The sequence below is a fragment of the Lissotriton helveticus genome, chromosome 7 (genome assembly GCF_964261635.1).
Source record: "Lissotriton helveticus chromosome 7, aLisHel1.1, whole genome shotgun sequence".
In the NCBI taxonomy this organism is placed as follows: Eukaryota; Metazoa; Chordata; class Amphibia; order Caudata; family Salamandridae; genus Lissotriton; species Lissotriton helveticus.
Window position 1 is genome coordinate 600,323,585 of NC_136068.1, and position 21,677 is coordinate 600,345,261.

General features: G+C 44.9%; 1 protein-coding gene across 5 annotated transcripts in view; it reads left to right on the plus strand.

Moving 5' to 3' along the window:
* The first annotated feature begins 3,187 nt into the window (after positions 1–3,187).
* UIMC1 (ubiquitin interaction motif containing 1) overlaps positions 3,188–21,677 on the plus strand; it is a 310,878-nt gene continuing 292,388 nt past the window's right edge. For 4 of the 5 annotated variants that reach the window (XM_078652794.1, XM_078652796.1, XM_078652798.1 and 1 more), the window contains exon 1: positions 3,188–3,500. The gene's annotated coding sequence lies outside the window, so the exon portion shown is untranslated. The remainder of the gene's footprint in view (positions 3,501–21,677) is intronic. The other variant, XM_078652795.1, reaches the window with a different exon arrangement.

Sequence of the window (21,677 nt, forward strand, 5' to 3'; positions counted from 1 at the left end):
TACTATGATATGCTATGTTTTGCTATGCTATGTTTTGTTTTGCTATCCTATGCTTTGTTTTGCTAGGTTTTGTTATGTTCTGCTGTTTTGTTGTGTTATGTTATGCTATGCTATGTTTTGTTTTGTTTTACTATGCTATGTTTTATTTTGCTATTCTTTGTTATATTATGCTATGGTTTGTTTTGTTTTACTATGCTACGTTTTGTTTTGCTATTCTTTGTTATGTTATGCTATGGTTTGTTTTGTTATGCTATTCTATGTTTAGCTGTGTTATGCTATGTTTTGTTATGCTATGTTTTGTTATGCTAGGTTTTGTTATGCTAGGTTTTGTTCTGCTAGGTTTTGTTCTGCTAGGTTTTGTTGTGTTATGTTATGCTATGTTTTGTTGTTTTACTATGATATGCTTTGTTTTGCTATGTTTTGTTATGTTCTGCTGTTTTGTTCTGCTGTTTTGTTGTGTTATGTTATACTATGATTTGTTTTGTTTTACTATGCTATGTTTTGTTTTGCTATTCTTTGTTATGTTATGCTATGTTTTGTTATGCTATTCTATGTTATGCTATGTTTTGTTTTGTTATGCTATTCTATGTTATGCTATGGTTTGTTTTGTTATGCTATGCTATGGTTTGTTTTGTTATGCTATTCTATGTTTTGCTGTGTTATGCTATGTTTTGTTCTGCTGTTTTGTTATGCTATGTTTTGTTATGCTATGTTTTGTTATGCTATGTTTTGTTATGTTATGCTATGTTTTGTTGTTTTACTATGATATGCTATGTTTTGCTATGCTATGTTTTGTTTTGCTATCCTATGCTTTGTTTTGCTAGGTTTTGTTATGTTCTGCTGTTTTGTTGTGTTATGTTATGCTATGCTATGTTTTGTTTTGTTTTACTATGCTATGTTTTATTTTGCTATTCTTTGTTATATTATGCTATGGTTTGTTTTGTTTTACTATGCTACGTTTTGTTTTGCTATTCTTTGTTATGTTATGCTATGGTTTGTTTTGTTATGCTATTCTATGTTTAGCTGTGTTATGCTATGTTTTGTTATGCTATGTTTTGTTATGCTATGTTTTGTTATGCTAGGTTTTGTTATGCTAGGTTTTGTTCTGCTAGGTTTTGTTCTGCTAGGTTTTGTTGTGTTATGTTATGCTATGTTTTGTTGTTTTACTATGATATGCTTTGTTTTGCTATGCTTTGTTTTGTTATGCTATGGTGTTTTGTTGTGTTTTGTTATGCTATGCTTTGTTGTGTTTTGCTATGCTATGTTTTGTTGTGTTTCGCTATCCTATGCTGTGTTTTGTTATGCTGTGCTTTTGCTATCCTATGCTTTTGTTTGTTATGCTATGCTATGCTGTGTTTCGTTATGCTATGCTATGTTTTGTTATGCTATGCTGGTAAGGGTATGTGAGGGTGTGTGTGAGTGTGTGTGAGGGTGAGTGAGGGGGTGAGGGGGTGTGAGGGTGAGGGGGTGTGAGGGTGAGAGGGTGAGGGGGTGTGAGGGTGAGGGGGTGTGAGGGGGTGTGAGGGTGAGGGGGTGTGAGGGTGAGGGGGTGTGAGGGTGAGAGAGTGTGTGAGGGTGAGTGAGGGTGTGTGAGGGTGAGTGAGGGTGTGTGAGGGTGGGTGAGGGTATGTGAGGGTGTGAGGGTGAGAGTGTGTGAGGGTGAGTGTGTGAGGGTGAGTGTGTGTGAGGGTGAGAGGGTGTGAGGGTGAGGGGGTGTGAGGGGTGTGAGGGGGTGTGAGGGTGAGGCAGTGTGAGGGTGAGGGGTGTGAGGGTGAGGGGGTGTGAAGGTGAGGGGGTGTGAGGGGGTGTGAGGGTGAGAGGGGGTGTGAGGGTGAGAGGGTGAGTGAGGGTGAGGGTGTGTGAGGGTGTGTGAGTGAGGGGGTGTGAGGGTGAGGAGGTGTGTGAGGGGTCAGGGTGTGTGAGGGGGTGAGGGCGAGTGAGGGCATGAGGGTGAGTGTCTCCAATGAATGTCGCTGCTTCGCCTTCTTTGAAAATGTTCAGTGCTGCAAATAGAGCATGCCGCCCTAATTATCACAGCATGAGGCCCCAAAGTGATAATCACAGCATGCAGAGAGGCCTCCACGCTGCTGGAGCACTCAACTGCACATTAATTATAGTTGAGTGCTCCAGCAGCCTGGGGCGCCTGTTGACATGCTGTGATAAGTGGGGTCTCATGCTGTGATAATTGTTGTTACTTGCGCACACAAGCTCCAATGAATGTAGCTGATTCGCCTTCTAAAATGTTCATGTGCTGCACGTTTAAATAGAGCATGCCGCCCTAATTATGCAGCCTTTATGACTAATGAAGGCGTGGTGGTGGTGCCAGTAATATGCCTGCTCAATTATCACAGCATGCCGAGAGGCGCCCCACCCTGCTGGAGCACTCAACTGTGCATTAATTATAGTTGAGTGCTCCAGCAGCCTGAGGCGCCTGTTGACATGCTGTGATAAGTGGGTCTCATGCTGTGATAATTGTTGCCGCGCCTGAGGAAGTGGAGATTCCTGCTGGGATAATTGGTCTTGTGGGCCTCAGGAAGTAGAGTTTCATGCTGGGATAATTGGTCTGGAGGCGCTTGCGGTGCCTAACGTCCAACAAACGTGCACAAGCTGCTCAACCTTGAAGCGCGTTCACAGACCTGGGTCGGCTCGTGCCCAGGTCTGTATCGGGCTCGTTCACAGCTGTTACTCCCTTGACAGGGATGAAGGCGGCTATAAGTCTCGTTGGCGGCAGCGCTTCGCGCTGCAACGCCAGCGAGACCTAAAAGAAGCATATCCAAAAGACAGTCAAAGGAGCCAATTAAAAACATGGGCGGAGCTTAAATCCCATATTCTGGATACAGCATGTCACATTGCGCAGACTCTGCCTAGCCAGACCTAAGGTCCTTGATGGGCATACTATTTCTCAACAACGGTTCCCTCACTAATGACATTAAATAGAAATATTTAGAGCGCCTAAGCATTGGCTGAGATTGAGAGCTCTTATACGGGATTGGCTAAAAAAGTTCTGCTCATTAAATAATTGGCTGTTTGGTCTCGCATACTACACTGTGCCTTACTTAGGATTGGCTGAGGAAATGTTTCCAAGTGGCTCATTGGATAGTAGCGGAGAGGCTGCATCGGGCCCAGTATAATATTTTAGGATCCGATATCGCTGACTTCTGCCTGGGGTCGGAGTCCAGTAACCTGAGGACGGTGAATATGATTAATAAGTTGGTGACTGCATCTCAGTGAGCTGTCAACGATCCCGAGGCTTCAGAAAACACCGCTGAACCGAGTTAGCGAGGTTGATAGTAGTTGTGAGTGACCACATCCTTTTCCCCGCACCATGAAGTCCGTCTGACTGGACTCCTCCCCGCGCAGCTTCTGTGGCGCGATACTTCACCGAGAGCCATTCGGGCGGCACTTGCGTCATGTCTGCGTCATTTCCTCGTTCCCCCGACAGCGAGTAGCGACTCTTCCTGGAACAAGCCGCAGTTTTCATCATGTGAACACCGAAAGAGGTACATAAAGCAAACAAGAGGCACGCGCTCAACATGCTCTACTGTTGTGTCTTGGTGTCGTTAATGTGCCGGAGTATGAGGTGTGTGAGGATGCTTCTGGCGAGGAATGCATGAGACTGCCTGACGTCTGCAAGGGTTGCGCTGGTTGGGTCCTATTAGTTTCTTATTTTATTTATTTAATGCATTTTTATAAAGCGCGGACATTACCCAAAGGTGTCAGAGCACTGTACAATAGAACCAGTTACGTTACATGAGAGAACTGTTGCAGGAATAGAACAAACAAAAATAGCATGAACAGACTAAAGTGGCTGCAAGTGTGGTGAGTTGTTAAACACACTGTCCATAAGGAGGGACACGAGACAGTAACCTGGAGTGACCAAAAGTAGTGAATTATGATGTCCGTGGCCACAGTATTTAGCTAACTAACGCTCGTTTTCTAGGTGTCCAGTTAGTGAGTTGAAGCTAAGAAGTTAGTGGTCAACTTGTATTCCTTTCGACAATTGGTGCCTTTTGCAAACGGAAAAGCAGAGACCACCTGCCAGCCCTTGACCAAGTGCCCGCTCTTGTGAAAAGGATAAATCAGCGTGCGCCAGGAAAGGAGCAGTGCCATCTGGGCTTGGCATGGATGGTACACAGAGCTGTCTGGGCCATGCATGATTAGCTCACCCAAGAGGGACTTAGCTTTACATTCTTTTTGTACTTTTGAAGTTCTAGATTAAATGACCACACGTCCCAAAATGCAAAGAGTAGACCTGGAGGATGACCTACTCGTGCAGAGATCACGTGATACATTTCCGTTGATCTCCACGGCTGATCACAGATGGCATCAACGTTGTACAGGCATGTCAGTACATGGCTGAACACAGGGCTTTAAGTGGGATAAAAAAAACTAGGTGGGAGGGTCTCTCTAAGGGGCGTGGCCAATGTAAGTAAGGGCATGGCTTAAAAATATGTAAGTTAAAAATCTGTGCTTAGCGTAGTGATCTGCCCGACTTGTATTTTGCTGTTTCTGTCTTTACATCCAGATATGATACAACAAGTAACATCATACCTACAACAAGTCGGGACTATTTGCTTTGTCGGTGGTTGTTAGTTGCATAAGATAAATAAGCAGCAACTATGGTTTGTATGTAATATTGAAAAAGCTTCCACTTGAAGCCCCGGTGAAACCACGGCGATGTTGTTGCTCCTGAGTTTCAAAAAGAGAAGGGAAATCCAGAGAGAGAATTACTCTCTTTAAAGGATTTCCCTTCCCCTATAACGCTCACCTGGCATGACGTCATGCCGTAACTTCTCCACTAGTGTGAAGTGAGCAGTGTGAGCACACACACATCGATGTGCCTGCTGTCACTGTATCCGGGAATAAACGGACCACGTGTGCTAGGGCACAAAATGGAGCCCGATAGAGACCCGTTTCGAGGCCCCCTTTAAAAAACTGCCGGTGCTGAGACCCGGCCCACTTAAAGCTCTGGCTGTACAGCCTTTGGTTGAAGAACATTTTGCATGCATCCTTAGAATGTAAAAGCTGCAAATTAGATCATTCCAGTGAGTAAAAAGGGATTTTTGAGGGGAAGAGTCAGAGGGAAGAGTTTAGATAGGTTTGTTTGGGGGATATGTATAGTAACATTGGTGTCAGATGATGCAAGGAAGGGTAGAGTAGGGGAGAGTCTAGAAAGTGTTATTTTGGGGATCATAATAGTGGTATAGGGCTTGAGATGAATGAGTGAGTGGATGTACAGGATATATTGATAGAGGTATAGGGCATGAAATAGGGTAGTGCATTAGAAAGAGTAGTAGAAAGAGGTTTGAGATGAGCCAGAGAGTTGAGGTTGAAGGAATATTGAGAGGTATAGTGTGAGAATAGGGTAGTGCATTGGATATGCTGAATTAGGATAAAGTAATAAATATATAGATCCATAAGTACATGGAAAGTATATAGATGCATAAAGGATGTAAGAATATGTAGATTAAATATATTGATAGAGGTATAGATTGAGAAATAGGGTAGTTCATTTGAGAGAGTAGTAGATGGAGGTTTGACATGAGTCAGGGAGTTGAGGTAGAGCAGAGGTCTTCAAACTGTGGGGCGCGCCCTCCAGGGGGGGCGAGGAAACATCCCAGGGGGGGCGCGAGCTTCACAGAAAGATTTCCCCTTTACATCATTCATTGCGACTTGTGAAGCACGTTTACTGCCGTTTATTCTCGAGAATCCTGACCATCGCAAACAGGACTCTCTCTGATTGGAGGCAGCAGTCAGAGCAAATAATAAATACGTGAAGACTTTAACTTTGACATTCCTGTAATCCGAGACCCAGCAGCATAAAGGCAGGAAATGGCAGCGAATTTCACTTAGAAACAAAATGAAACTTAAAAACATATGCTGCTTTGCAGGCAGAGTAGTGCTTCATTCCCGGCCTTAGCCTTTCTTGCTGGTGCCTTTTGCATCGGTTTATTGCTCAGCAGTCTAAACATTGGAAGCTACTCGTACGTCAAGTTTACACATTTTCCTGCAGTATAATTTCCTTATTCCTCTACTTCTGTTTTTTAACCACTGCCAAACATAAATCGAGTTTTGCCTCACAGCACTTGTAAAAAACATTATCACTCAACAGGTGTTCACACATTTTGCATGGTTTGTTGCAGTAAATAAGGACCAGCGGGCACAAGCTGTGCATGGGGGCCCATCCTCTGCCTTAACGTTTTGCCACTTGTATTTTAGCAAACAGTAATGCCAGAACATCCAGCTTTCCGTTGATGCTTAGTATCTCTTTTACTCATCCCAGCAAAGCCATCTGAGGTGTGAACCGGATACAATAGTCTGCTATTTTTGATACAGTATTGTCCACGTTTTGCCAGTAATCATAAATTTGCTAGCACAATCATGCAAAAATACCCGCTTCCCAATCTCCTCATCTTTCACTTCTTGAGTTTTGATACAACATGTCCATGTACTTAAAGAAATCTAATATATTCTACGATTGTAGGGAAAGTGAGTCATAATCTGATTCAGGCTAGTCTGTGCTTCTCTCCTATACAATATCATATCAGCAACGTATAGTGAAATGAAGAGGGGCTTTGATTTGTATCTAAAGGCACATGCTGAGTGTTGTTGCCTCACCTCTGCTGCCAGCGGCTCTGGTGGCAAAGCAACCAAGAAATAAGAGTGGGCACATCCGTCTTGTGCCCTTAGATATTTCTAATTAGGAGATAAAATCCTGTTTCGAAGGCTCCTAGAGGTATTAGTATATAATATTTTAATCCAATTCACAAAAGATTAAGAGAAGCCTGTGCATTGGAATATAGTAAAGATATACACACCTTCCAACTAGTCTGTATCTGATGCTGTCACTGGCTTTAATAATGCTGCAGTGAGTACGTCTCTCATAATTGGTGACAGCACAAACTTGGTATATGTCTCTTCAATTCAAGCCAGCAAGTGTGGGCCAGCTGATCCACAAATTCTTTGTAACATTCGGATGGTAGTCTTGCCAGTTGGTCGTCCATTTATCAGCTCCCTTATCTCTTCTTATTAGGACTGATCAAAGTATAGTGTGTATACATCAATTATCCAGGCCATTACTGTGTCCTTCAGATAGTGATTAATATGCATTGTGTACTATGATGATTAGAAGAGTATAAGTCAGTGTAGTAATTCATAACTACAGGCAATATTGGGTTTGCCTGATAATCAGGAGTATCAATGGTGTTCTATATACATCCTTTGTCGTTTGCAGCCACGGGTTTCTTAATCAGACAAGCTGATATTCTTTCATACATAAATACACACACGTAGGGTATGCAACAGTTGCATGGACTGTACACACACTTAAAACAAGGAAAGGTTCACAAAACTTGGGTGGGGTTAAACACCACCAGAAGGGAAAGGAATATTAGAGACTCGGAATGTAATAGCCAGAAACTTTACCACGCGCTGTCTTTCAGATTGTAGCCTCCGAGTCACTCCAATTCTACAAATTATGGGTCACGCCAAAAGGTACAATTCTGGAGTCACTTCTGTTGACCTTCTCAAGGTACGGGTGATGATTTCTTTACTGAGACTCTTTCTAAAAGACAGAGGAACACCCTGATAGCCAGACAAAATGGAACCATTAAATAAAACTGAAAGATTAAATAGAGCGCTTTGAGGTCTTACACAGGGCATAACTGCGCTGTGCAAATGCTGGTAACCTAGCGGCCTTACACTTTGTTGTCCAGTGGTCTCAGTTGAGAGTCTTATCTCTGTAAGTCCTGGCGTTTTAGCTAACAGCAGTTTGGCTTCAGCAAATCTGCTGTGATGCAAGCATTTTCAGAGCTTGAGGGAAAATTACATTTGACCATTTGCCATAGTATTTTCCATAATACAGCATTTTCAGGCCATTTGTTGCAGTTTTGCTGCCATTCCTGTTCATGTGTGATAGTGCTGTCAAGAAGCCTCCGCAAAAACAACAATTGATGGGCAGAATGCAGAACAAGGTCATACATTCACCCCAGTACAGAGATCTGGGCCTAAATCCATCGTTTTTTTGCACTCTACACCACCCCAGTTCAGACATGGCCATATGCAAATCAGCCTTGACCCTGTGCCTCATGGGAACAGTCCAGCCCGAACTGCCAAGCCATGTCTTTCCTGGACCGGAATCAAGCATCCTAGGACCGTTTCTGGCTATCAGCCGTCTTCAGCCAGGATAGCTTGACTCCAGTGGTGTGGAGAAGCCTCCTGCACAGCCTTAATATAGATTCAGCCCATTAAACCCTGATAGTTGCTGAGTATTTCTATACCAGCTCTAGTCAAGGAGGCCATTTTCGTTGCCTGCACCACGGCCCATGGTATCTATACTGCTTTCACATGATAATACAAAATAAACATATATGGCAGTGAGAATTTCAATTGATTGAGATGTATCTCCAGATGAAACACCTTCCCCCAATACTGATGTGGTTACCAGGTCTGCCATTGTTCTGCTCGTTCGCTGGATCAGGCTGCATGGTATTCTATGTGGTCCTGAAAGGTGGGGGGGTGCATGCACTGGCCTTGTGGTGGTTTTTCCCAAAAGAAAGTTTCCCATCAAAGGGCGTTGAATGAGTTCAGTGATTGTGGGCCAGATTTACAGCTTACAAATCTTAATTTTACAAAACCCTGCTAAAGTTGTTTTGCTGTTGTGAAAACTAGTTGTCAGCTGACACCTCAGGGATAAACCGGTTGTCAAAGATGCTAAATCCCAATTTAGTGATGGGGGGGCCCGGCTCCTAAAGGTTTTTGCCAGGGGGGGCTGGGCCTAAAAAGTTTGAAGACCTCTGAGGTAGAGGATAGATTGAGGGAGGTATCTGGTGAGAAATATGGTCATGCAATGTATGCTTTTTTTAGGACACTATAAATATATAAATCCAAGTACATGGAAGGTATATAGATGCATAAAGGAAGTAAGTATATGTAGATTAAAGATGCATTAGATAAACTCTGGTTTTCAAGTGTTGTACTTAAACATGCATTTATTTATTTTGAACATAATTATTCTACATGTTTATACAAAGCAGTACACATTTATAGGTACATATCTATAATACAAATACATGCTTATACACAGAGGGATATGCTGTATATTTCTGTTTTCTTATGGCGCTTATGTGTGTTGCTGCTGCAAAACATGACATCACCAGCTGGTATATTCAGGTCTGGTGTTCCCACACCTAGGAAAATTGTTTGCTAGAACACCAGGCCATTCGATTTCAGACGGACTGGTATTTGACCATTGCAAACCATTCCACCAGACTCAGGCCCTTAGTTGACTGCTGCAACAATGAATATCCTACAGGCTGAGAACTAGCTTTAGGTCACACTTTCCATTCATGTATTTAGCACATAAAATGCAGTTTTGGCGTTGTGTGACACAGCATCTTTTTTCATCTGTTGAGTGACAACTAGATGACATAAGCTAAGGGAGTAGAAGCCATTTTAGGAGTGCCTTCCTGTAGACTGATGCGGTGTGGATGGGGGAGACAGAGGAGTAGAAATTGGGATGGGGACCAATAAGAAATTGGGCAAAGAATAAGTAAGAGTGGGAGACAGAAATAGTCACTGGAAGAGCTATACATGATGGCCAGAGGACATGATAGGGAGAGATTTGGGACGTAAAAGAAGAGGAGACTGAGATGTAAAAAAAAAAAAGAGAGACTGAGGAAATACGCATTAGCCGCGCGGAAGTAATAGTAACGCCGCGCGGCCGTGAAAGAGAAAGTCATCGCGATCGCTGTGAAAACGAAAGTGATCGCGATGATGCGCTGAAGCACGCAAGGGATGCGCGCGCAGCAGCGTGCGTGCTTGTGTGCGTGAGCGCAAGCTGGTGGCCGCTTTGGGAGCACTTCTAAAAGCCGTTACTAAATGTCTCTCCAAGTAGCGCATGCGCGCTGACTCAGCGAGACCTAAAAAGTGTGTGCAAGTGACATAAATGACATTCAGACACCGTATTTGCAGACTACCTATTGCATATATGCAAGGAATTGAAACCACAAGTGCGTTATATAGGGTCAATTTGTGTACAACAAAGGGAAAATTGTTGGGTTCCATGTCCTATTAGATCTATTAATTAGTCTGTTATGAACCCCAGGAGATTTATAAAAGAACTTTTAGTTTCATGTTTTCTTTTAAAATGTTGTATTACTGTGAGATAGTTTTCATCCCTTTTACCAGTATTAGGCAATATTGCTTCCATTTTTTTTAAACAGAAGCTTTGCTGCTTACCCCGTAGCTCTTTTTATTTTTCCCTGCACTCTCATGACATGCCACCACATCACTTCATTATTTAATCATTTATAAATACATATATAATATATTCACGCACACACACACAAACACACACACATATGGATTATGTTACCCTGTAAGCATCTTTTTGTGGCATGTAGTGCTGTAGACTCACATGCTCTGCATACTGCTGCCATCTAGTGTTGAGTTTGGGATTGTTCAAATAGTTTTTCTTCTAATAAGTCTTTCGAGCGACAAGGCAGAGTGACTTCTCCACTTGGTGATAATGCGCATGGGTATCAACTCCTTTGTTAGATTGTTTTCCTGCAGGCGGGGAGAAAGGAGTGTCAGGAATGTGTCAGAAATGTGATGTCCATGCTAAGAGTAAATATAATGTAACTTTGACAGTGACAGGCATCCGGGGAGAAGGTTGAGTGCATCTAAATCTACCACACTACATGTCACAAACTGATGCTTACAGGGTAAGTAACATCATCTGTTTGATGGCATGTGTTGCTGTACATACACATGCTCTGCATTGACTGTAAAGCAGTCCCTCCTGAGAAGCGGTGGCTGGCCTGTGGGAGTTACAGTCATTTAAAAAGGGTGCATGGTGCTGCCTGACCTACACTATTTTTTTGGCAAGCTAAAACATCCACACAGTAATGCTTTGAAAGTATGCGGTGTAGACCAAGTAGCTGCCTTACAGGTGTCAGCAATAGGAATATTTTTGAGAAAAGCCATAGTGGCTCCCTTTTTACTAGTAGAGTGTCCTCTGGGAGTGACAGGTAAAGGTATTTTGGCTTTAATGTAGCAAGTTGGAATACATTTGACTATCCATGTGGCTATGCCTGATTTGGATATTAGAGTGCCTTTATGAGGTGGAGCGAAAGCTGCAAAGAGTTGCTTTGTATTTCTGATAGTGCAAAATAATTGCTTGATTGAACTGTAACACTGATGGCGCCTATGGTCCGAACACTCAAGTATTATACGTCATCAGATGAACCTTGTAGAGGGGTTCTTTCTCAAGTCATCTTCTAAAACTCTGCGGTGCTTGCTGGTCTCTGCTGGTACTTTGTTTTCTCCATTCACTGCTAATCTGAATACTTGGTCTTTTATTAAGTTATAGCTTAAATTATTATTATTATTCAGTTTTTTTTATAGCGCATAGCTACCCGTAGGGTGTCCCTGCGCTTGGGGACAGGCTCTGTAGCCTCGAAAGTGACCTAAAATAGCCATGTTTTTTGCTCGTTGCGAAACGTGGACAAGGAGCTACAGCCCCTGAGCGATTCGGGAAGAGCATTGCACAGGTTAGGGCCCAGAAACGAGAACAAACAGCCACCAATCGGGTGCGTAAGTCTCTGGGCATCGTGAAAAGGGAACGGTTGCTGGAGCGCAGAGAGCATGGGCTAGGGGAGGGAACAACTAGTTTTTGCAGGAACCGCTGTCCCGTGTTAGAGTTTAGTTTGTGTATAAAGCAAAGAGCTTTGAAGTTAACGCGCTTGCCCACTGTGAGCCAATGGAGATCACGGAAAAGATCAGAAGCAGAAGAATGTTTGGGAAGCTGAAATAAGAGCATGGCAGCAGAGAATTGGACCACCTGCAGATGTCTGATCACAGACTTAGCAGCCCCCAGGGATAGAATATGACCACAATCCAGCCTTGATAATATCATGTCCTGGATGACTGTTCTTTGGGCAGAGAAAGGCAGTATCCCTAGGATTTTTTTTGAGCCCTTTCATAATGGCAAAGCAGGAAGAGACAGTCTTAACAGCCTGAAACCCCATGGACAAGGTGGAGTCAAGCCAGAAGTCCACATTTTTCACTTTGGGGATGGGTTCAGGGAGTGCTCTCAGTGTAGCAGGCCAGTTTTGGCGGGGCCCCAGAGCTGGGGGTTCCTGCCTAGCACCATAACCTCTGTCTTGCCATCATTTCATTTCAAAGAGTTGGAGTTCATCCAGGATAAGACAAGACCGTGGCAGGCATCTATATTGGCTTCCTGCTCAGATGATACGAAGAATATAATTTGCATGTCATCCGCGTAAGAGAACAGGGTAAGGCCACAGCTTTCCACTAGGTCCGCCAGGGGGTGGACATAGATATTAAAAAGCGTGGGGCTAAGAGCAGAACCCTGAAGGACTCCTGGAGTGAGTGAGGACTAGACAATGTGTTTGAGGAGAATACCTGGAAAGTTCGATCCACCAGAAAGGATTTTACCCAGTCACGCGCCAAGCCTTGAAGGCCTAGTTGGTCCAGTCTAACAGTCGGATTATCATGAGATACAGTGTCTAAGGCTTTGCTAAGGTCTAGTAGAAAGAGCACAGCAGTGCCACCCTTAACCAGGAGTTGCCGTAGGTATTCCACGACTCATAGGAGGGCAGATTCTGTACTTTGCTCAGCTCTGAAACCTGACTGTGAAGGATGGAGGGCATTTTGGGCTCCCATCTATGCAGTGATTTGAGACTTAACGTGCTTCTCCAAGATTTTCAAGAAAATGGGCAGCAAAGAAATAGGCCTGTAACTGGCCCAGTTAGATGGATCTAGATGAGCTTGTTTTTTTTGTATTTTTTAGCAGGTGAAGCACCATGGAATGCTTCCAGGGTTTGGGAAGGTGTCCCACATACGGGAAGGAGTCAAGTAGATCAACTATCAAAGACAGAAGGTGTGGGCCCAGGGAGCAGAGCTTGGATGGAGGAAGAGTATCTGATGGGAGCCGGATTTAATGGACTGCAGTAAATCCAGAAAGCGGGTAGAGTCTCGAAGGAGCAAGGATTGTAGTCGAGCAGAAGTCCGGGTCATACTCGGGGAACTAGTTTCATTAGATGGAGAAGGACTAATGTTGGAGTAAATACTAGTATTGCCAACTTGGCTTTCATCGGTTCCAGCTGTATCTAAGGGAAGGCAAATGTTTGTTACTTTCTCAACAAAAAAGTCCGCCAGATCTTCACAGATCTTAGCCCACTTTGAAAAGGTTTGTGGAAGGTTTTGGGCTTTCTATATTTTTTCAGAATAGAAGCCTGCATTGGAATTTCTACAGCGCGTATGACAATTATTCAGGACCATTTTGTATTTTAATTTTAAATTCCTGTCCTATAGCTTCCTCCAAGCCCTTTCACGTCTCTAACAGAGTTGCTTTTCCTCATGAAAGGTCTCATTGAACCAGGGGAGTGTCGTCTGGACACTGATTTGGGCTTAGCTGGTAGAATAGAGTAAGGGAACTTATAAGGCAGTTATCGACCGCGGAGAAATGTTGGTCGACCTGCTGTACTAATGGAGGCAGAGTGTCTGATAGACTAGTATTAGGAGCAGATAGGTCAAGATTGGCTCAGTTTCTAACCATTACTTTGGGCCTGGTTGCTGTGGGAATGACAGAGGAATGGGAGGGTATAGCAAAAAGCACTGCAAGGTGGGCAGACCAGAGTAAAGGTCAGGGTGGGTCAGAGGTGCGACCAGTGATGTTAGAAAAAATGGGAATCCACCATGTGACCTGCCTGCTTTGTGTGTGGGGGAAGAGTTGATTAAATCGAGGTTATGGGCACCCAGGTCCTCTATGATAGTCTGTATAGGTTTGCATGTAGTATCTTCTAGATGCATGTTAAAGTCTCCTAGTAGGGAGAAGTTAGCATATTTAAGTATGTAAGAGGAGATTAAGTTGGCTAACATAGAGCACTAGCTTCCAGCATATATATCGGGGATCTATAGATTAGGACCCCTGTGGCAGTTAATTTTGGTGTGAGGCAGAGTGAGAAGATAAGGGCTTCACCGGCAGAGGAGGGAATCTCCTCCGTTTTACACTGATAGATGTCTCTATAGATTATGGCTATACCCCCTCCTAACTTATCCTTGCGGTTCATTCTCTTGATATGGTAGTTATGTGGCAGTGCTGTAATAACATCTTGCAAAGAAGCTTCATGTTGCCATGTTCTGTCAGGATCATGGCGTCAGGTGTGTTATCTACGAGAAAGTCATAAGTGTGTTTTTGGTAGCAGATCAGGGAGCAGCAATGTATACTTTAGAAGCAAAAACTGGGCTAATGAGGAACAACCCTTACCAGGGTACTTCTATTATTGGCTGCCACGAGAGGGATGCTACATGTATTATCTGCGATTGAGAAGGAGATTGCAGACTTGAGAGAAAAATCGCAGTGTTTAAAGCTATTGTTGTAGCCAGGAGGAAGAATAGACGAACTGCAGGGTTCTGCAAAAACTGGGCGAAGCGCTAAAAGCGGTCTCAAAGAGAAAGTCTTTCTAGAAGTCTCAGATGGAACAGGGGGCCTGACCCTTGGCCCCGGCCGGATACGGACAGTAGCAGACGGGCTTGCCTTTGGCGTGTCCGCTGCACGTAGGTACCAGCCTGCCTTTAAATTGTGTAGAAGAGCTTCCTCAATGCTACAAGGCTGTGAGCAAGCCATCCAAGATGGTGGCTGTCAGGACACAGTCGAGATAGCCGAGTGACGTGTCCCAGCTCCTTCTGCTCAATGGGGAAACCCGCGGCAGATCAAGGAGCTGGGAGTTAGAGCAATCACAGGCTGCAAGTGGTTGCTAAGTTAAAATAGTGGTCAAAGGTATGAGTTTTAAAAATGTACTATACAACAGTACTAACCCCCACTCTAGTATCGAATACGTTCAGGATACTGAGCACAAAGTCACACGTAGTGATTAGCCCGTGCCAATAAAGGCTCGGTGAACAAAGTAAACAAGCACTGGCGTTGCCAATAGGTCTCGCATTAGGAAAGTTTGAGCTATTGGTATTGTAAATTACACATTTTTAGGTTTTGACTAGCGATGCATGCGTACGAAGTACGCATGCGCTAGCAAAATCTAATGATATCCTCTAATCCTCTATGTGGGGTCGGGTATCTGCCCCCTCCTCCCATTGGCTAGCTCCACAAATGGAGGCTAGCCATTGGTAGAGGGCTCTGTCTGTCAATCCCAGACCAGATTCGGGGGCGTTCCCGAGAATTTTTCCCTTTTGGCTACGTCACGCGACGTCAGCCAAAAGCCGGGAACGCCCCTGAATCTGGTCCGGCCGGGCCGTGCTTGCTGCTGTCCTGCCTTCCTCCGTGTACCTCCTCCCGCCGTCCCCCCTCCGTGTGCCCGTCCCCGCTCTCCGTGAGCCCGGGGCACATTCTTGTTATATATATATGCCCCCACAAGTACATCAGCTGGCTATAGGAAACCGAACACTCAGTTCTTTTGTGACACTATACACGGTTATTTCAGTGTTTCCCTGGTATGAGATTCGAAGCCTGGTACGAAGACTGCACCGAAGGGTCCGCCTGCTGATTGGCGGCTGACCCGGGAAAGCCGCGCACTGATTGGGCCTTGGCGGAGGGCTCGACGAGGAAGTCGCGTCCTGATTGGCCCAGGAAGCGCTGACGTCAGCGGAGGCTCGCCGAAGGGCCGCGCTGGGATTGGCCCAGCCCCCGAAGCAAGACTCCGCTCGTTTCTTGCCACGCAGCTTGACTTTGGTGTTACTTTCTCAGTGCTGTGTGAGATGAAATCATGTGGAGAATTGATTCGTCAAGGCACGTCTCTTTCTATATCGGGTTCTTCCCCTATCTCACTTGTTTAACATGTCTGTCCTATGTGCCACTTGCTGGGACTTAACCATATCTGGAGGCAGGGCACTTTTGTACTATCAGCAATGTTCCCCTTGGAGGTGGGGAAAGGGGCGAGGTGGGAGGTGGGAGGAAAGGGGGGCGGGGTGTTGGCTAGCAGGTCCAAGATGGCGGATGCACCCTAGGCCACGAAGCACCGCACTGCTGCCCCTTATCCGACATTAATCCTGGCAACCAATACACCTCTGAAGCACCTGTGTCCCCGGTTTTGACTTTGGAGTCACCCTGCAGCTGAAGCAGTTACTGCGATGCTGCTTAATGTTGGCAAGCGGACTATTGCAGAGACCCTAATCAAGGCCTGCTGCCACAAGGTGTCTGGCTAGGGACAGCTGGCGGGACCAGGCGAACGTGGCACATCACAGGCCCTAACTTGCTCCCTGCCAGACCACGGAGGAGCCTACTGACCAGAGTCTAGGTGCGGAGAGTTGTGAGCACCGTGAAATATATCCCTGCCCACTGCTGTGCCTGAGGCCCGGGACACTCACCATACACACTACTCGAATCAAATGACTATCCAACCGGTGTCCCGGCGGGGACGCAGTACCTACGGCGCTGCTACACCACCGGGCCCCTTTTCTTCTAGCATCTGTTGCGGGGCACCTCGCCCTGGGAGAGGTGGTTCAGGGAGTAGGGGCGGGCGTCCCCAGGTGCGGCTCCTGTAGTCTAGGGGGAGACCCCTACAGCTCTGCTGGGGCCTACCTGCTCTGCTGGCCGTGGGCTGCGTTGCTATCTTGCTCCTAGGCGGCCTTCTCAGACAAAGCGGGCACTGGCTATTTCCGACTGCCCTTCCTGGTGCCTGCTCTGCGCCTTGTTGCCTACCTACACAGTGGAGACTGTCCGGTCGCTGGATCCCTGGGAGCTGTGCTCAATGGCCCATGACCAGAAATGTACTGCCACTGGACTCTGGCCACGCAGAAAAGCCCCTCCCCACCATCCTTACTTGCCGCACCGCCTGGCCTTCTCCAGTCATTCCTGTGTGGGGGGGGCTCGCAGTGTGGGGGGGGGCTAGCAGTGTGTGGGGGGGGCTCGCAGTGTGTGGGGGGGGCTCGCAGTGTGTGGGGGGGGCTGGCAGTGTGGGGGGGCTCGCAGTGTGTGGGGGGGGCTCGCAGTGTGTGGGGGGGGCTCGCAGTGTGTGGGGGAGGCTCGCAGTGTGTGTGGGGGAGGCTCGCAGTGTGTGTGGGGGAGGCTCGCAGTGTGTGTGGGGGGCTCGCAGTGTGTGGGGGGGCTCGCAGTGTGTGGGGGGCTCTGTGTGGGTGTGTGTGGGGGGGGCTCTGTGTGAGGGGCTCTGTGTGGCTGTGTGTGTGGGGGGCTCTGTGTGGGTGTGTGTGTGGAGGGCTCTGTGTGTGTGTGTGGGGGGGGGGCTCTCTGTGGGTGTTTGTGTGTGGCATTTGCGAGAGATTAAGCTATTGGCATTGTAAATGACAATGCCATTTATTTATGTTAAAAAAACATAAATAAAAATGTCAAGAGCAATGCCAATAGCTCTAACTTTAACAAAGGCAAAACCATTGCATTGTAAATGCTTGTTTATTTATGTGTTGGTTTTGAAAATAGCGAAATTATAGCTTTGTCATTTACAAAGACAATACTTTTAACTTTCGCAAATGTGACACCTATAGCATTTGTAATGCAATATGTGTTGTATTTACGTGACTTGGATGTATTGATATTACGAATAACCATTGATTTTAATTTTTTTAAATAATAAAAGTTATTGTAATTTATAATGGGAATAGATTAAACTTTTGTAAATAACTTTTGTGAAGATTATGTTCAGTGTATTTTATTGTGACGAAAATCCAAGAACAGAAGTGAAATATTAACATCTTTATGTGACATTTGTAATAAAGCTTGAAACATTGAGAGAACATATTTGAACCAGTTCTTGTTGAATGGTTGCACAGATGCTGTGGTGGCGCTGAGTGATGTGGTGGTGCCCCTTGGTGGTGCTGAGTGATGCTGTGGTGATGCGATAGAGTGTAATTATGTGGCATGTAACTAATTGGCACTGAGTGGTATTTGGAGTGTATGTTGCATTGAGTGCAGTGTAATTATGTGGCATGTAATTATGTAGCATATAATTATGAGGCACTGAGTGGTATTGTTTGGAGTGTATGTTGCATTGAGTGTATGTAATTATGTAGCATATAACTATGTGGTATTGTGTGGCGTGTGTGTTGCATTCAGTAGAGTGTAATTATGTGCTGTGTAATTATGTGGCACTGAGTTGTTTTTGGAGTGTATGTTGCATTGAGTGCAGTGTAATTATGTGGCGTGTAACTATGTGGCACTGAGTGGTATTTGGAGTGTATAATGCATGGAGTGCAGTGTAAATATGTGCCATGTAATTATGTGGCACTGAGTGGTATTTGGAGTGTATGTTGAATTGAATGCAGTGTAACTATTTGGCACTGAGTGGTATTTGGAGTGTATGTTGCATTGAGTGCAGTGTAATTATGAGGCGTGTAAGTATGTGGCACAGAGTGGTATTTGGAGTGTTTAATGCATGGAGTGCAGTGTAAATATGTGCCGTGTAATTATGTGGCACTGAGTGGTATTTGGAGTGTATGTTGCGTTGAGCGCAGTGTCATTATGTGGGGTGTAATTATGTGGCACTGAGTGGTATTTGAAGTGTATGTTGCATTGAGTGCAGTGTAATTATGTGGCCCGGAGTGGTATTAGGAGTGTATGTTGCGTTGAGCACAGTGTAAATATGTAGCATATAATTATGTGGCACTGAGTGGTATTTGGAGTGTATGTTGCGTTGAGCGCAGTGTAATTATTTGGCGTGTATTTATGTGGCTTGTAATTATGTGGCACTGAGTTGTATTTGGAGTGTATGTGGCGTTGAGCGCAGTGTCATTTTGTAGCATATAATTATTTGGCACTGAGTGGTATTGTGTGGAGTGTATGTTGTATTCAGTAGAGTGTAATTGTGTGGCGTGTAATTATGTGGCACTGAGTGGTATTGTTTGGAGTGTATGTTGCATTGAGTGCAGTGTAATTATGTAGCATATAATTATGTGGCACTGAGTGGTATTTGGAGTGTATGTTGCATTGAGTGCAGTGTAATTATGTGGCGTGTAACTATGTGGCACTGAGTGGTATTTGGAGTGTATGTTGCGCTGAACATTTAGCACTTTAACAGAAAGAATGTTTCCCATGCAAAATGTAACTTAAGACCTGCCTGTATCTGAAAAAGTGAATTTGACCTGGTGAAATGTAATCCGGTGCTCTTGTAAAAGTGATGGAACACCGTGTGGCTATTCAAAATGTCCATTAAGCGCTATAAGTAGGGTGATCACCTGACTAATATGTTCTTGGACAGCTAGTTCAGATGCACAACCTGGAAAGAAACGAATGCCAGAACGATGTGTGCTGCATACTGAGAAAATAAAACAAGCAGCGGAACCCGGACGACAAAAAATATTAGAGAGCATTCACAGTATCCCCTCGATCCTGCATTTTCCATTGAATGGCCATTCATAACTGATGAAACAATATGCATCAACCGGTAAGACGGTGCTAGGCAGATACATATATTTTCCTGAAAGTCCAGTCACGATGTATCTGAAAATAATACTTTAAAAATGGTGTACTTGGTATCAGAAGGAAGGCGGTTAATGGGAGCGAGCTCTGCTTTAAAATAAACTCATAAGTATTGTACATAAAAAACATCGGTAAATGAGCCGCTTCACATTGCGAGGAATCATGGTGCCTGCTCGTGAGCGCAACACCCCCACCCCACCCTGCTCCCTCCCCCCACACCAATGACGCAGTTACCTTCTGATCACCTCGGTGATGCGACATCCCACCGTCTTTCACGTGGCGGGTGGAAAGAAAGGTATTTTGTTTCTGACTTGCACTGTGGTGCTTTTACACGTGGTCATAATTACAGAACATTTATTATTCGGTGAGATTATATTTACAACTGCGTGTCTTCGAATGCGGGTACCGTACTTGCATAAGTATTGTACATAAGAAACATCGGAAAATGAGCCGCTTCACATTGCGAGGAATCATGAAAATAAAACAAGCAGCGGAACCCGGACGACAAAAAATATTAGAGAGCATTCACAGTATCCCCTCGATCCTACAGCCAGAGAATTGGGGAGTGGGGCAGAAATGATTTGGAAGCAGGGGTTTGAGAAAAGAGAGCAAACAGTTGGGTGGGGGTATAAGGAGGAAACAAGCATTGTCGAACGGGAATGAAAATAAAAACAAGCGAGAAGATGAGCGGCCAGGAAACTGAAAGTACGGCCGGCCATTTCTACTTTAGGAATGCCTTTTCAGCATGGCTGCTGATAGGCGTGCATGTGCTGTGAAGTGTTTGCGTGTTTGGATTGTGACGCATGTGAGCGCAAGCCTCATGACACATGGTGGCCTTCTAAATGTATCGTTTCAACATGCTAAACGTCATGGAAATTTATTTTAATAATAAAAAACATGCACACAAGGACATAAAAATAAAACTTGGCAGCAGCTCATTTCTTGTAAGAAATATGTAAATAAATAAAAAAAATATCAAACTACAGCCAGAGAATTGGGGAGTGGGCAGAAATGATTTGGAAGCAGGGATTTGAGAAAAGAGAGCGAACAGTTGGGTGGGGGTATAAGGAGGAAACCAGCATTGGCGAACGGGAATGAAAATAAAAAAACAAGCGAGAAGATGAGCGGCCGGGAAACTGAAAGTACGGCCGGTCGGCCAGCCATGAATAATTAGGGGATGAGAAGCCGCACAGCACACGCTGGGAGAAGCCCTTTGATGTGCTGTGCGGCCGTGAAAAAATGCAATTAGGAGGGAGGGAGGCTTATGCGCGTGCTTGTTTGGTCACGTGATTCACGTGAACTCAAAGAAAACCGCACCAAGAAGCCCTTGGTTTCACGAGTTTTTTGAGCACTTGAATTCTCGCTCCGCTCAATGCGCTTGCGCGCATTGATAGGTCGCGAGACCTAAAAAACGTATACCACAATCAATAAAGACGGGAAAAGAGATTTAAGAACATTTAAAATGGAATCATGGCAGATCGGAATACTCAGTGTGTGGTGCCTTCATGGCCCCAATATATCATACGGGCTTGTCGCTTTTGGCTGCAGAAATCTGCAATCTTCCACAGTGATCTGGCACTTAGTAACATCTATGACCCATGCCTTAACTATGGGACTTGATGTGTGTAGCCAGGACTTATCCAACAGGATCATCATTATCTCAATTTAGGCAGGATGTGCTGGACATATGCCAAGCCTGTAATTGACGTGGCTCCTGAATAATCTCGCATATGACACTAATGATCATCATCCGTATACCAGCATCATGTGGTATAACCATGCCTGATGTATGAAGTTGGCCTGTGAGTCTTGGCATCTGCAACACTTCGGACTAAGCCTAGAGTCTATGTATGATATATGTATGATATACTCTCGATGTATCTATTTGAAGTGTAGCAGTTTGTGTCAGTTCAGGGTTACCAACATTGTCTCAAAACAGAATGCACCTGTAATTTCCACCCTGGTATCAGGCATGCATTGCCTTTTAGCTACGAACCCCTAGTTTGGCCCCATGGCATTTGTAATTTCGAATTTGGCCAGCCAATGTCTTATATACAGAAAGCTGATCTTCTGAATAAGGTGTATACACAAGTTGGTATTGCATGTTCTTGTGGCAAAGGTATTTACGTCATGTCTGCATTTTATTGAGAAATGTCATAGAAACTTCCTGGAAAGAAGCAGACTGTAGTCAGGACGTCTGAAGTCATGTTTTAGGTTTCATCTAGGCAGCGTATGCGCTTTCTCTTCAAGACTGCTGCATCTACTC